The sequence below is a fragment of the Peromyscus maniculatus genome, chromosome 12, assembly GCF_049852395.1.
Source record: "Peromyscus maniculatus bairdii isolate BWxNUB_F1_BW_parent chromosome 12, HU_Pman_BW_mat_3.1, whole genome shotgun sequence".
Lineage (NCBI taxonomy): Eukaryota > Metazoa > Chordata > Mammalia > Rodentia > Cricetidae > Peromyscus > Peromyscus maniculatus.
Window position 1 is genome coordinate 53,166,918 of NC_134863.1, and position 15,711 is coordinate 53,182,628.

Below are 15,711 nucleotides of genomic sequence, written 5' to 3' on the forward strand. Positions count from 1 at the left end.
AGCTTTTATAATAAATATGTAAATTAATAGATTTTCAAAATTACCTCTAAGTTAATAATTTCAATAGAAGTGCAGCAGTATTAAGAATCCTGGCCGGGCGGTGGTGGCACATGCCTTTAATCCCAGCACTCGGGAGGCAGAGGCAGGCGGATCTCTGTGAGTTCGAGGCCAGCCTGGTCTCCAAAGTGAGTTCCAGGAAAGGCGCAAAGCTACACAGCGAAACCCTGTCTCGAAAAAAAAAAAAAAAAAAAAAAAAAAAAAAAAAAAAGTATCCTGGATACATGGTCAAGCAAGGCAAATCTAAAAATATTCCGGAGCTTTTACATCTTTCATTTTCCTAGGAGAAGTTACATCAACCCAGATCTGTGAATGACTCAAAGAATATACTCTTTTTTGTAGTTGCATTGGATCTATGTATGCGGAAAAAAAGTGAGATGGGCTTTCAGACACAAAGATCATCCACTAAATACATAACTAGACTCCTTTCCATCATTGTGTATGGCAAACCTAACATATAAAAGCATTATATCATAAAATTGTATTTAGCAGCTTTTGCCTCATCCCTACGCAATTGATAGAGGCTTAATACTAACTATAAATGCCTAGCCAATAGCTCTGGCTTGTTACTAGCTAACTCTCAGAATTTCAATTAACCCATATTTTTTTTTTTTATCTACACTTTGCACATGACATGGTACCATTTCTCAGCATGGCATATTCATCTCACTTCTCTCTGTCCCTGCTCACTACTTCCCTGACTCTACCCTTCGTCTTCCCAGCATTCTCTGTTTGGCTCTCCCCCTAACATTATCCTCTCCAGTTTCTGGCTAGTTAGTTTTTTTTTTTTTTAATTAAACCAATCACAGAGATATACATTCACACAGCGTAAAGGAATATTCCATACATTCATGCCATTACTGTATTCACGGACATATCTTTCCACCATTGGAATCATTACTGAAGTTCACAGTGTTTACAGATGGGGAAGATTGTTGATGTCCCTCACTCCATATAGGGATATATTATATACCAGGCACTAGGATTTTGATTTTGTGACCTATAATTTCTAGGGAGGTACTTTAACTCTCCCTGCAGAGAAGCTCTATTCAGGCTGCTGCTGCTACTGCTGCTCTGTCGGCCTCCACTTCCTCCAATTCTTGGTTCCTACATAGACTTTTTTTTTCCATATTTTCTTTGTACAAACTTTTTAATGATCGTCCCTTCCAAACGCCTTTTTCGCCCATCTCCATCCTACTGCCAAGTCCATATTATTTGCCCCCTCTATTGCTGTATCACATGTGACTTACTATCTCACTTTCAGTCCCCCTTCCGCTCTGACGGTCCTCTCTTGCTTTCTGGCCTTGATAACCATTCACTCCAACTTAGCACAGCAATGTAAAATCTCACAAGTAGAATCTACACACGAGAGAAAACATGCAGTGTTTGTATTTCTGGGCCTGGATTACCTCACTCAGTATTGTATTTTCCTGTTCTTTTCGTTTTCCTTAAATTTTCATAATTTTTCTTTGTTAGTGCTGAATAAGATTCTACTGTGTAAATGCATCACATTTTCCTTATCGATTCATCTGTTGATGGACTTCTGGTCTGGTCCATGGTGCCACTTCCTTGCTATTGTGAATAGTGCAGTGATGAGCATGAATGGGCAAGTATCTCTGTGGTAGGTCAAGACAAAGAATCCTTTGAGTGTATGCATCTGAGTGATATGACTAAACCATATGGTAGTTTATCTTTTGAAGGAATCTCCACAGTGGTTTCTGAAGTGGCCGCTCCACTTTACAGTCCTAGCGACCATGACAGACAACAGCTAGGGAAGCCACAAACTACGTGGAACACTTTATTACTGATGTTTTACTAAATGAACCTATAGTAAAATTGCCTACTGAATAATTATATTTATGTGTATAGACTAGTGAAGGTCTCAGCCTTAGTCTGAGAAGCCTCATTTGACAATGGTCAATGGCCAAAGTAGAGAACATAACCAGGTAAAGTGCTGAGCATAGGGGGCTGGTGAGTAGTCAGTTCTATCATCCACATCAAGACACAGGGTCTTTCAGGAGAGAGATGTGGAAAGACCGTAAGAGCTGGAGGATCGGGAGGAGGACTTTAAAAATGCTGCCTTCTGCATATGGCGTGGCTGTTGCAGTAATGAACATAGCAGCTGGAACAACGGATACAGGATCTGCACAGACATGAAAACAAGGAAGGTCTAGTAGGGACAAATCATGAGGTCGGCAGGAGTGGGAGGGGAAGAGAGAAGTTGGTGGGGAAAATATGATCAGAAGGCCATACTCAGACAAAACTGCCCAAGGAAAAAGAGAACCTCGGTTTTATTGTTTTGTAAGTTAGCACATCCTATCTCCCAAACATTATTTCTCTTCTTGAGAAAGAGTCGGTTGCTTGGAAGTTATTTCCTTCTACTCTGGTTCAATCCCTTTCAAACATGAAATGCTGAGTTAAAAGTGGGAGCTTCCAGTGAGTGGTGTTTGAGCTGCTCTTCCATAAACGAGCCTCAAAAGTAAGGGCACCCTATACTCACAGCTGATGAAAGTCTGTCCTAGTGAAGAAGATGCTGGTGATCCCTTGCTTTTAAATAGTAATTAAAGATGACAACACAAAGTGAGGCTGCTTATGCTACTTCTTCTTTCTTCCCTGTGTTATGTTGCTAAATAATCCTTGCCCCACTCAATCCTTTGTGACCCCAATTTTATTACTTATTTATCAAACTCAATCTGTTTTCTCGGTAATATGTTTTTTGGAATTGCTGCCAAATCAATTTTGTGTAATTAATTTTTTTCTGGCTAGTTTTAAAAAAATCTTTATCCTTTACTTTCTAATTTTAAGTACCATAATAATGTTTTGGTGAATTTAATATGTTGTATTTTAATGAAGGTTTTGAAACTATATTCACATGAAGCAATTAATATTTGGGAATGGCACACATACAGTGCATTTTGAACATACTTTCCTCCTCCAACTCCTATCAGGTCCGCTTCCATCTCTCCATCCACACAACATCATGTTCTCCCCACTACCCTCCTCCCTCTCTTAAACCCATCCGTCCCAGTTTGTGTTGGCTAACCACTCTACAGTGTAGAGCCTGCCCTGGGGTGTGGTTGATATACCAGGAGCCACACCATTAAAGAAAACTGACTCTCCCGTTCCCAGCAGCTATCAAATGCAATGGCTCCTCAGCTAGTGGTGGACTTTATGCCCACCTCCTTGCCTATATTCTGTCTTTTTCTGGCTTGAGTTTATGGAGTTCTTTTGCATGTCATTACAATCTCTGTGAGTTCATATCTGCAACTTCCTTATTGTATCTGAAAAACTACACACCCTTGAAGGCACCCATCACCTGTTATACTTAAGATCCTTCTGCACCCTCTTCCTCATAGATTTCTGAGCCTTGAGGGGAGGGGTGTAATATGGATGTCCCATTTAGGGCTGAGCATTCAGTCTTATTCAAAGTCTCTGCCCTTTGATCAGATGGAGGGGGTGGTTCTATGCTAATTACCTTCTACTGAAAAAAGAAGCTTTTCTGATGAGTGTTAAGAGATGCACTGATCTATGAGCAAAACAAGAGGTCATTAGGAGCCATTTTAATGCTATGTACATTTAGAAGAATAATAGTAGGTTCTCTTCTAAGGTCCATGGCCTCATTGACAGTGCCTGGGATGGGTTCCATGTTGTGGAGCAGATCTTAAAGCAGTCATAATGTTGGATACTCCCATAATATTCATCACGTTATTGTGGCAGTGGCCAGGCAGGTTTTCATTGTAGCTTTGCATAGTTCACTTCTTGGTGAAACTAATGATTACTTTTATCATCCAATAGTGTGCATAGCATCTTCCCGAACTGTGAAAGCTAGCCAGTAGAGATGGAGCTCCTAGATGAGTACCATCCAGATTTTTCTGTGTTCTATGACTCAAGTACATGGTGTCTTCAGCACTAGGGTCCTACAATCAAATTCTAGAGGGTAAGAAAGAGAAATAGCAAAGACTAATATTTTGGAGTCTATGGGACCCTGTGGAATAACAACACAAAGAGAGGTAACTCATCCCTAATGTTGGAATTAATATTTCTATTTTCATTAATTAAAATAATCTATTGTGGAGATTTATCAAGGAAACGCCATGTAGTTAAAAAGGAGGTTTATTTTTGGGATAACTCACAGCCAGTAAAAAGGTTGGTTACAGGATCTGGGAGAGGTGATGTGCAGTCCAGCAAGGTTCTCTGGAGAACTCTGACTTGGTCTGTCTTCCAGCACCCAGGATCACCAGGAACCAAGAAAGCCTGCACATCCGGGTCTCTGGTCTTAAGGGCTCCTGTCCCAGCCTCTGCCCCAGGATGCATTATAGGTAGGTGTGGCAGTTAACAGAAGCCTCACGAGGGGTAGTATTTCCAGGTCAAAGCTGGAACAGCTATGCACTACAATGATGTTCATACAATGTATTCCGATCATATTCTTTTCCCCTAACTGAAGTCCTCCCAGATCTCCAGACCTTCCCAACCTCCCTAACAACCTAAATTCGTGTTTTTATCTTTCTCACACAAAATAGACTCCATATTTGTTATTGTAGCTATGGTTTGGCTTTTTTTTTTTTTTTTTTTTTTTTTTGGTTATTTTGGTTTTAGCTTTGTTGTCTTGGAGTTGCCATTCTTAATAAGTGGCTTTAAAACAAGTCACTCTGATAAATTATAAAATTCTGTTTTTATGCTATGAAAAAAGTTTTTTAACGACTATTGAGGTTTGGGGCAAGTAACCTTTGTTTGCCCTTCTTTATCATTACGTACAAAGTAGAGGTGGTAATATTACATCTCTTACAAATACTATCAACTGTTATTAGTTCTTCTTACTGGATTTGTGTGCTCAGTCTCTAATCCAGCCATGAACATTGGCATTGACTATTGCCAATGTTCTAACAATTAAAAAAAAAACACTAAAATAACATATTTTTCTCTTCCTTTTGTTTTCTCCAAACAAAGAATATTTTGTACATAAGAAAATAATGTATGGCTTACTTTCATTCCTAAATTATAAGAGGCACCTTGATTGGGGAACATTTATATTTAAAATCAGCTGATAGTTACATACTATTATGGGGAAATGAGTGTATTTTTCTTTAAAAATGACACAATTTTGAAGGATAATCTAATTTTTACTGTACCATGAAGTTTCTGATTTTAAATGATTTCACATCAACACTACCTGACAACTATACAATTTTCTTTGTTCAGACAAGCAGATAACATATGTTTATAGAATGTAATTTTCATACTAGATGAGAAAAATCAAGAAGTAGATTATTTTTAATATAAATAAAAGTTTTGTTTTGATTCAATTTTATAATGAGGTGTCTAGAAATATAAGATGATAAGGGCATATTTTCAAAGTATTTAATTGGGGGTATGCTATTAATACCTGACCAAAATATTGATTACTACAGGTTGATTCTACTTAGGTTCAACTCAATTGAATAACTGTATTTTTCTATATAAATGTGTTATTACTCAAATGAATATGCTCCCACTAACTATTTTGGCTGGGAATCAAGAATAAATCTATTTAATTAGGTAAAATTATCAAATGGTTTATGAATACACTAAATTGGCTAGAGAGTATTCCTGGGCCTAGTGAATATATAAGAGGACAATTTTAATATCCCACCAGTATAGCCAATTTAAACAGATGTCACAAGGACGTCATTGTTTTTCTTTCAATCTTGAATTCTATAGAAAGAGTACCCTTGTTTTTGTCAACCTACCCAAATATCCTGTCTAACTCATTCTGGAACCATATTTCTCTACTAAGCACAGTTCCCCCAATAAAGCCTGAATAAAGTGGGAGTGTTCTGTTATTTCTGCTTCCTTCTTTATCTCTTACATGAGACTCCAAGTCCTGAGCATAGATGGTATCCTTTTTTTTTTTTCTGACATTTCATGTTTTTTTAAATACCTCCTCTCTTATAGAAGTTCAGTGTCTGTTAAGTACATGCTATCAGGATCCAGATGAAAGCCTTTAGTTGCAGCCAGGTACTCACCTCTCAGTCACATCCACCTACCTCCACATTACATTTACATATGACCTTCATATCAACAGCAGCATCTTCCTCTAGATTACTATGCCCGGGCAGATTATCATTTCTTTTACAATGACATATTGTTATTATAGAATGTTTAAATGCCTTATTCTTCATCCACTCTACTTTTTGTACATTTCACAGAAACATTTGAGATATTTCCTTTAACAAAATTTGTATCACAGCACATAAATCAATTTTAGCCATTGTACTCTGACCATCTACTTCTAGCTCACCTACACTTTCTTTCACAACATTCAGAAACTTGTAGCCTTCTTCACTGTGGAGAATTCATGGGTTTTTGTACCATACAATCCAGAAGGCAATCTGTAACATGTTACTAAAGTACCACCAATAAAAATACCTTATACAGTTGTGCAATTTCTTTCTTTCTTTGGTCTCTACTTTCTACTGAAATTTTTATAACTTACTTAAATGTTTATCTGCAGCAGAGGCTGGAGAGATGGCTCAGTAGGTAAGAACACTGGCTGTTCTTCCAGAGGACCGGCATTTGATTTGCAGAACCTACCTAGATGCTTGCAACTGTCTGTTACTACTGTTCCAGGGGATCTGTTGCCATCTTCTGGTCTTTCTGGGCACTGCACACGTATGGTATGCAGAAATACAAGCAGGCAAAACACAAAACAATATTACATATACAACAAAAATTGAAAAAAAATATTTAAAGTATATCTATATAGTTATATAATTTGTCAAGTGAGACCAGGTTCAAGTGAGTAGTTTAAGAACATAGCTGTGTATTAGGGCACAGGTGGCTGATTGTTGACAGAATCCAGTAAAGAAGTAAGCAGTAAACAGTTGTCTTTAAATATACTGAGAATAGGCCACCATCAAAAGGTGGACTGTTGAATCAACCTAACTGGAGCTTGGATCAATTTATTGTAAATTAGAGGAAATAGTGCAAAGGAGTTGTGCTTATAACAATGAGTTGCAGGATATAATTAATTAGAGAGTTGAGTGAGCACATGGGGTTGGTGGGTGGAGAGAATGTGGACAGAAGGTCCCATTGGCCTGGTAAGATTTTAACCTGATTTCTTCAGCTGTGCTTTGTGGGCAAGCATCAGAAATGGAATGATAAGGTCAAGGATTTAGATGTGTGAAATCAAGATTGTGGATGCCGTGTAATTATCATTAACAAGGTTTAGTGAGCAGTCATAGGAAAGAAATGGAAAACAAATACATTTCAGTTGATCTTTAAAAGCCTTGGTTTGTGAAAACATCTCCCTGACAACAAATGATTTAAAGAGCTACATGCTGTTTCATACCAAAACCTCCACTGTATTTTTTACTTTAATTATCTTGTACATCCTAGGGTAAACGATCTATATTTATAATCTCAGTTGCTTATCATAGACTGTGGGAATCTACTCCATTATGCACAATGCCCTGCAAATTGTGATTACATACAAAACAAGCACATGTAAAAGATGGAGGGATTTGTATCACTGAAACTTACTGTTCAGTCTCTTGAGATAAGTATCAGCTGTAGAAATGGCTCCTGTTACATTTTTTCTAGTACCTTTTAGCTTTTGATGAACCAGCCATTTTGGTTTTTAAGCATCCTATGTTAAGGTGATAAAGGCACTTTGTGGTAAAAACCTCCAAATGAGATAAATTGCTCTATTTAAGCCATCGTCTCTTGATGAGAGTCCTCCTTAGAGACAGGTGTACAGTGAAACACATTTTCCTTTTTAGCTCCACATCGTGGAACTCCAAACTAAACTCAACTGCATAAATGAGCATTAAAATATCACTGCCAAACTCACAAGACTTGGAGCTTTTCTATTTCAAGCCTAACTCATATACTTCCTTTACTTCTGAATTAAGGGTTTTGGTAGGTTTCCTTCCTTTCCTGTGACTTACAAAGCAGGTAGCTTCTCTGAAAATGCTGTGGGCTGTGAGCTAAGAGATCTATGTTGTAGTTCTTTGTCTTTTATAAGTGTATGTGTGTTTGTGTGATCCTGAAAATTCATATTTCGTTTTATTTTTCTTAATAGTTATCACATTTCCTATTCCACCTAATGAGTCTGAAAGATAATTAAAATGAATATTTAACATAAAAGTTCTATCATACAATAATGACATTGTTAAATAGTTTTCTTGAGAATATACTGCCCATGGTCTGCATGCCATGAAAATATTATAAATGATATCAGTATTGATTATCCAATGCTTCCTAAGACCTCATCGATTTACCAACAGAAACCTTTATAATTAAAAGGTTGAACATTGTTCAAATAGCTAGTTTTCATATTGTTTCCATCATTCATTATGTTTAAGTTTAATTAGTTGGCTGACTAATTGCAAATGATGTTGAACAAGCTACTGATCCTTATATTGTGATTACATTAAAGATAAAATGTAAGTCACTGGATAAATTTACTAAGTTCTTATACTGTGTTGAGTGCTGTACTCTGTAGACACTGTCAGAGATACAAATATGGAGAAAAAAAAAACCATGTCCTTAAACAGCATATGAACTATCTATCTGTGATTAAGTGCAAAATTATGTTCTTATGTTTTGTTAATGTAGACCACTAGTTTTATTTAATTTACTTATACTGACCACACTCTCATGTTTGCAGGGTGATGTGAATTATACAAGGCTATTTCAATAAATCTTTCCAGTGAAGGTTGTCCAGGACAAGAGTTGTGCAGAGCTGCATTAGTTCTAAACACTCTATCACCACAAATTTGGGGAATTCAAACAATATGTTTATTTATAATATCCTAGTTTCCATGGGTCAGAAGTCCCAGCATTGTAAATGTGTCCTCTACTGTAAACCCCATGAGAGTTCAATTCTAGGAACTGGCCAGATTGCATTCCTTTTGGGAACTCACAACTTTCTTCCCATCTCACCTGGTTGTTGGCAGAACTCAGGCTCCCAAATTTGCAAGCCAAGAACCCTATTGTTTTACTTTTTGTAATCTCATGGTTATGCAGAGCTCTTAGAGCCCTCCCCCCCCATTTTTTGTATCACCTTGTGCCTCAGAAACTCTTTTACAGGGCACATCTCAAGTTCTAAAGGCCAATGGGTTACTGTTCCACAGCAGTAGGCTAAATCAGAGTCCAATACTTAATCATTGGAATAATAAATCTATTATTCTTGATTGGTTAACCACATGGAAGAAATGTCTAATTACCATGCTCTATAGGTGAGGGGCAACTCTGGGAGGACTGAATGCTGTGGGATTGTGACTCACTGGAGATTGTGTAAGATGCTTCCTATGACAAGACAAACAACAGTGAGAGGCAGTATAGCATCTCCCAAAAGACATATTTAATGATGGGAAGCTTCATTTCACTGGTTTTCCTATGCATAAAAAAATCAATTCATAAAATTGATAATTAATGGTATTTTAAAGTGACATATAAAGGAGAAAGAAATGCACAGAGAGATAGAAAGGAAGGAAGGAGTGATGGAGATAGGGAGAGATAGATAAATAGATAGATGATATATATGTATATAGATAGATAGATAGATAATAGATAGATGGTAGATAGATAAATAGATGATAGATAGATAGATAGATGATAGATAGATAGATAGATAGATAGATAGATAGATAGATAGATAGATAGATAGATAGAAGATAGAGAAAATGGAAGAATAGTGGAATAACCATAATAAGTCCTATAAACTTGTTACTCAAAGACAGTGACTTTTCTAATGAAACTATCTCAAGTGAAAAGTGACAACCCAAATAACAGGAGTGAGTTCAGCAGATTAGTGAATATCTGAGAAAGGGACACATTGTTGGATGCTGATATTCAGAGAACAGACTTGGAGGATTTAGTGAGAATTTGGACCAGTTGAGCAAAGATCTGCAATTTATGACATAATTTATATTTCTGGATACTGAATAAGCAGGTTAGGCAAAGCTAACTAATGTTCATATTCTGTGTAGTACTCTTTAATTTAATCTCAGAAAAACTCAACAACAACATCACTGTTCTTGAGGCAGATTATTATATTTTATTTCATGATCACACATTCTGAGTAAGGTGGTTCCTTTTCTGGAAGAAGAAAATCAGGCAAAATAATTTTGTATTTATTTTGTGTATGTCCATATGTGTGTGTTGGGGAATGGGTATTCACATGCCACAAAATGAATGTGGAGATTTGTCTTAGTTAGGGTTTCTAGTGCTATGATAAAACACCATGACCAAAAGCAACTTAGGAGAAGTTTTATTTGGTTTACATATTCCAGGTCATGAGCCCATTGAGGAAAACTAAGGCAGGAACCTGGAGGCAGGAACTAAAACAGAAGCCATAGAGGAACATTGCTTACTAGCTTGTTCCCCGTGGCTTGCTCACTTTGCTTTCCTATATAAACCAGGACACCTGTCCAGATGTGGCACTGCCCCCACTGAGCTGGGCCTTCTCACATCAGTCATTAGTCAAGGCAGTCTTTAAATTTTTCAAGGTTTTAACAGATCAGCTTTGCTTTAAAAATTTAACATCTCTTTAAAAGTTTAAACTCTCTCAACTGGGGGTTTGTGTAAAACCAAAACTAATTTGCATACTTTCTTCAAGAGAGAAGAAAGAAGGCACAGTCAAAATCAAATGGTAGTGAAACCAAACTCTACCCATGATGATAGCTTAATGGTTGAAGTCTGAGATGCTTTTCTGGGTCAGCCATGCCCTTTTGGGCTCCAATGGGCTCCATGTCTCCAGCTCTCCTACCCATACTGCACACTACTTGAGTTGTAGGCTCAGGTGGGCTCCACTCCACATTTGCTACTGCCTTTGGCAGTCATCCCATGGTACTGGTATCACCAATACACTGGAATCTCCACTCCAACTGAGGTTGTACCTTCATAAATAGCCCCCCACCCCGGTCTCTCTTCAGGGGCTGTAGCCCTGTCACATATTAACTCCAGGATCTCTCCATGACCCCTTCATGCCTTCAAAGCCCCTACTACCTGTATGATATGTAAACATTACCAAGTTAGTCTACCAGCATGAGGTGCAGGCTTTGCTCCCTGAGTTCAGAGTCTAGACAATGATTTCTGTATGCTGACTCTGGGGAAATAGTTACAGGAGACTTCACCTCAATTATACTGGTCTCTTGATAATCACTGATAATTTCTCAACTCCAGCTAATTAGCATCAATTGTCTCAGAAAAGTGAAGGTTTCACTTCAATGGTTCTGGTTTCTTCTTAATCTCACCTGATTTTTCAGCCCCAGTTGACAAATCCTGCAGAGTCTTAATACAAAATGGCAAATAAATGACCTCAATAGAGTCTTTATTTCTCTCTGAAACTTTACCAGGCAGGCCTCCATCATCTGTACTGCTCTCAGCATTAACTTCTTGGTTTCTACAACAGCTCATTAAGCTCAACCTTCCAAAATCCTTCGACAATCTTCCCTAAACTAATGCCACATCTGTTATAGCAATATCTCATGAACCTGGTACTAATTTCTGTCACAGTGAGGGGATTTCTATTGTTGTGATAAACACCATGACCAAAATCAATTTAGGAAGAAAAAGGTTTAATTTCACCACTTGGGTTATAGTCTTTCACCAAGGGTAGTCAGGGCCACAGAGGAGCTCTGCTGCTAACTTGTTCTTGATGTTCTCTTACACCGGCAAGATCTACTTATCCAGAGCAGGCACTGCCCACAATGAACAGGGCCCTTCCACATCAATTGCTAACCTAGAAAATGCCCAATAGTTGTCTACAGGCCAAATTTATGGAAGTATTTTCTCAATATTCTCTTTCCCCAGATATATCTAGACTTGTGTGAAATTAACACACACACACACACACACACACACACACACACACACACACACACACACACAGAAAAAAAAACCAACAGCACAAGTTTATATGACAACTTGGAGCTTTCCTCTAGTGTGTAGGTTAAGGACATCAAACTGAGGGCATTAGTTTTGGCAGCAAGCACTTTTATCAGCGGAAAGATCTTTCTGGTTCCATAACATCAGGCTTATGATTATGCTATTTGCTTGTTTCCTTCCAGATGTTGTTTCATGAGTGTTTTCACTTAATTTTAAAGAAATAAGTTCCATAACACTGTAGAATTGACTCATTTTCCTTCTAGGAATAGTTTTTTAAACTTTGAAGCTTGTTTATATACTATACCTTCAGCATTTTTCTAGTGAAAATCTTTGATACATCCATTTAAACTAAATGCAAATTGGATAACATATATAGACAATTCAAGAAGTCTCAGACGGATCTTGCAGTCAGTCGTCACTGTGGGAATGAACATCTGAACGATCCATTGAAAGGAAACATCATGTCCCTTCTTATGAAATTACATATACAACTTGGTTACAGTTTTAATTTTAATGTATACTTTCTAAACATCTGGAACAGAGTTGCTTTCTGCTGATTTAGCGACTTAGAGTTTTTCATCATTCTTCACTGAACTATTGACATCTTTGCCTTGTTGGTTCTGTTCATGCACTGTGGTTTACAAAGCAAATAATGCCTTAATTACAGAATGATGAAACACTTTTCTTTATTCATTGTGTAGGGTGGTTATATTCTTTTGTCTTAGTACAAGTTATTGTGGTTTTTATTTTACTTTAGTTTTAATGTTTTTATTTAAGTTCTACATTTTAAAAAATCCAGCTTAGAATGTTTGTGTTTTACTATTGCATAGTATCCTAAGATCGATAGTTCTTATATTTTAAACATTAATTTTATTTTAATTGTTATATGTATATCCTTGCAGCCACAGCATTGAAATGTTTCTTTAAGTTAACATACAGGCTTACCCTTTTCCATGCAATGAAACAATGGTGATAAAATTTTCAATAGAAACCTTGCTTCTGTTTAGTGAATGGGACAGGACCCTGACAAAGATTCATTTACCAAGTGAAAAAAGTTGGGATTCAAATATCCAACCTGTATTTCAAGAGGCTTTCTGACCCTTGTGTGGGGAGGCTATGGTACAGATGTAGCTAGGTACATTTAGGGTGAGCATTTCATATACACCTACTCTCTGTAATTTTGACTAGTTGTAAGTTTGTTGGTTTCTGCATTAACCACCAGCCACTGAACAAAAATCTTTTTTTATTTTTTTACAGACATAGATTAGCCAATTCTGTTCTGAATGAGAAATTTAAATTTCTTTAATTCCTGTGAGGTACAATTTAGTCTCTCATTCTTTCTTTGGATATCCCTTCCACATATTTATAACATAAAGGTCCACCCATAGTCTCCTGTGAATTCTATGATGACTTTCAAATAATCTTACACATATGAAAATTTAAAAGATCTTATATGAAAAGTATTGGAAATGTTTGCATATGTTATATCGACAATAATCTGCATTTTAAGCTTGTGACCGGCTTGATTACTACTTCGACTTCAATTATTTGTAAGGGGACTAGCAGGGAACTTTCAACACTGAGAGGGACAAAAGGAGAATAAGCGAAGCTTAGAAAATATTATCCATGTGAATTACTTGGGAAGGAGTGAGTGGACTTCATATATTTTGCTTCCTTGATGTCTTCCTTCACTCACTGTGTAATTTGGAAACTACCACTCTCCATATTGATATCCTACTAAAAGTGTGGGTAGGTATGTATCACTTCTCATCCCAGGGAAGAGCAGTGGCAGCAAAATGCAGTCTTAAATTTTTGTTTTATGTTCAATGCTTTCCAATTTTTTATTCCCTGTCTTCTGACATCCTCACCAAGCCTTTCTTATTTGTGATCAAGAAAAGCTTTCACAACCAATGTTTGCCTCACCACAGTTAACATGTTGATCTTTCATGCGTCAGAGACTGACTGTACCTGAGAGAATTAAACACGTAAGACCTATTGTTTTAGTTAGGGTTACTATTGCTGTGACGAAACAACATGACCAAAAAGCAAGTTGGGTGAGGAAAGGGTTTATTTGGTTTACACTGCCATATTGCTGTTCATTATTGAAGGAACTCAGGACAGGAACTCAAGCAGGGCAGTGTAAATGGAGGCTTTTCTGAACCCCCCCAGTCCCACAGCCACTTCAAAAATAATCACTCAGAAACTTAATGTTAATTACAAACCATTTGGTCTGTTGTTCAGGCTTATTACTAACTAGCTCTTTCAACTTAAATTAACCCACTTCTATTAATCTGTATTTTGCCATGTAGCTTCGTGGCATTACTTGTTCTCTAGTACATCTTGCTGCTCCAGGGGTTTGCTGGTATCTGCTCCTGACTCCACCCTTCACCTTGTTTCTCTGCTTGGATTTCTCACCTGGCTCTATCCTGCCTTGCTATAGGCCAAAGCAGCTTCTTTATTAACCAATGGTAAAAATATATTCACAGCATACAGAGAGGGTGTCTGTGGGGGCCCACAGAGGTTTCCTAGTGAGAACTTACTCAGGGTCAGAGAATCTGAGCTTGCTTTACCCAGTGGGGCTGCATAATGGGATGATATGACAATGGGCATGGTTACCAGGTGTTTAGAAGGGTCTACATTTGGCTGTACGGTGTGCTTTGATTTTGCAAGGGGGAGGTCTTTTGCCTCTCCCCTTGGCATGATATAAAAATTCCTTTTCAATAAAGGAAGAGGCTGTTGGGTTTTGATTCAGGCTCTCCCGAAGCTATCCCCTGTTTCTTTTTTCTTGTCGTCTAGGTCTCTCTCTCTCTCTCTCTCTCTCTCTCTCTCTCTCTCTCTCTCTCTCTCTCTCTCTCTCTCTCTCTCTCCAAGCTCATGATTTTAATGTCTTCATAACAAGATTAACTTAGAACTGGATCACTTGGCCTGTTCTCGTCTTATCGCCTTCCAGTTCAAAGTGCTTGCATCTCTTAATAGCCAGCATCCTCTGAGATCTGCAGTTGGGCTCAACACACTCAAGCTTCAGCACAATCTTCTTTGTAGTTTTAGCCTTTTTACGGAAAATAGGCTTAGTCTGCCCACCATAGCCACTCTGATTCCTGTTATAGTGCCATTTTCCCTGGGCATACAGAGAATCCTTGCCCTTCTTGTACTGTGTCACTTTGTGGGTGCTTGCCACATTTCTTGCTGAAGGTCCGGCGGGTCTTAGGAATGTTCACCATGTTGTTGGGAACGATATTGGCACAGAAAGTTTGGTGTCATTTTCCATCTGATATTTTCTTATGCCTCTCTCTTCCTCCTAAGAACCCTAGAAAAGGTGAGAAAGGTAGGAGATGGACTCCCATAGTCTCCCACAATTATCCCATATCAGGGAAGGATCCTGGAGGCAGGAGGTGATGCAGAAGCCATGGAGGGGTGTGACTTACTGGCTTGCCTCCCATGGCTTACTCAGCCTGCTTTCTTATAAAACCCAGGACCACCAGCCCAGGGATCACACCACCCAGCATGGGCTGGGCTGTCACCCATTGATCACTAATTGTGAAAATGCCTTATAGCTGGGTGTCATAGAGGCATTTCTTCAACTGAGGCACCTCCCTCTCTGATGACTCTAGCTTGTGTCACATTGACACATAAAATCAGGCAGTATTCCTATTTATTCAAGTCTCTTGCAATAGGAGAAGAAGACTGTCCCCCACACTATTGATAGCAAAAGCCAGAGAGTATAGAGACTTCCGCGGAGTCTTAAGAACTAGGAAGAAATGGGGGGGAAGTCAGCACTGATGC

At 38.0% G+C, this 15,711-nt stretch overlaps 1 pseudogene; it reads right to left on the minus strand.

Annotated features, from left to right (window-relative positions):
* Nucleotides 1-14,833: 14,833 nt before the first annotated feature.
* On the minus strand, nt 14,834-15,149 carry LOC107401763 (large ribosomal subunit protein eL42-like; annotated as a pseudogene).
* Nucleotides 15,150-15,711: the final 562 nt, after the last annotated feature.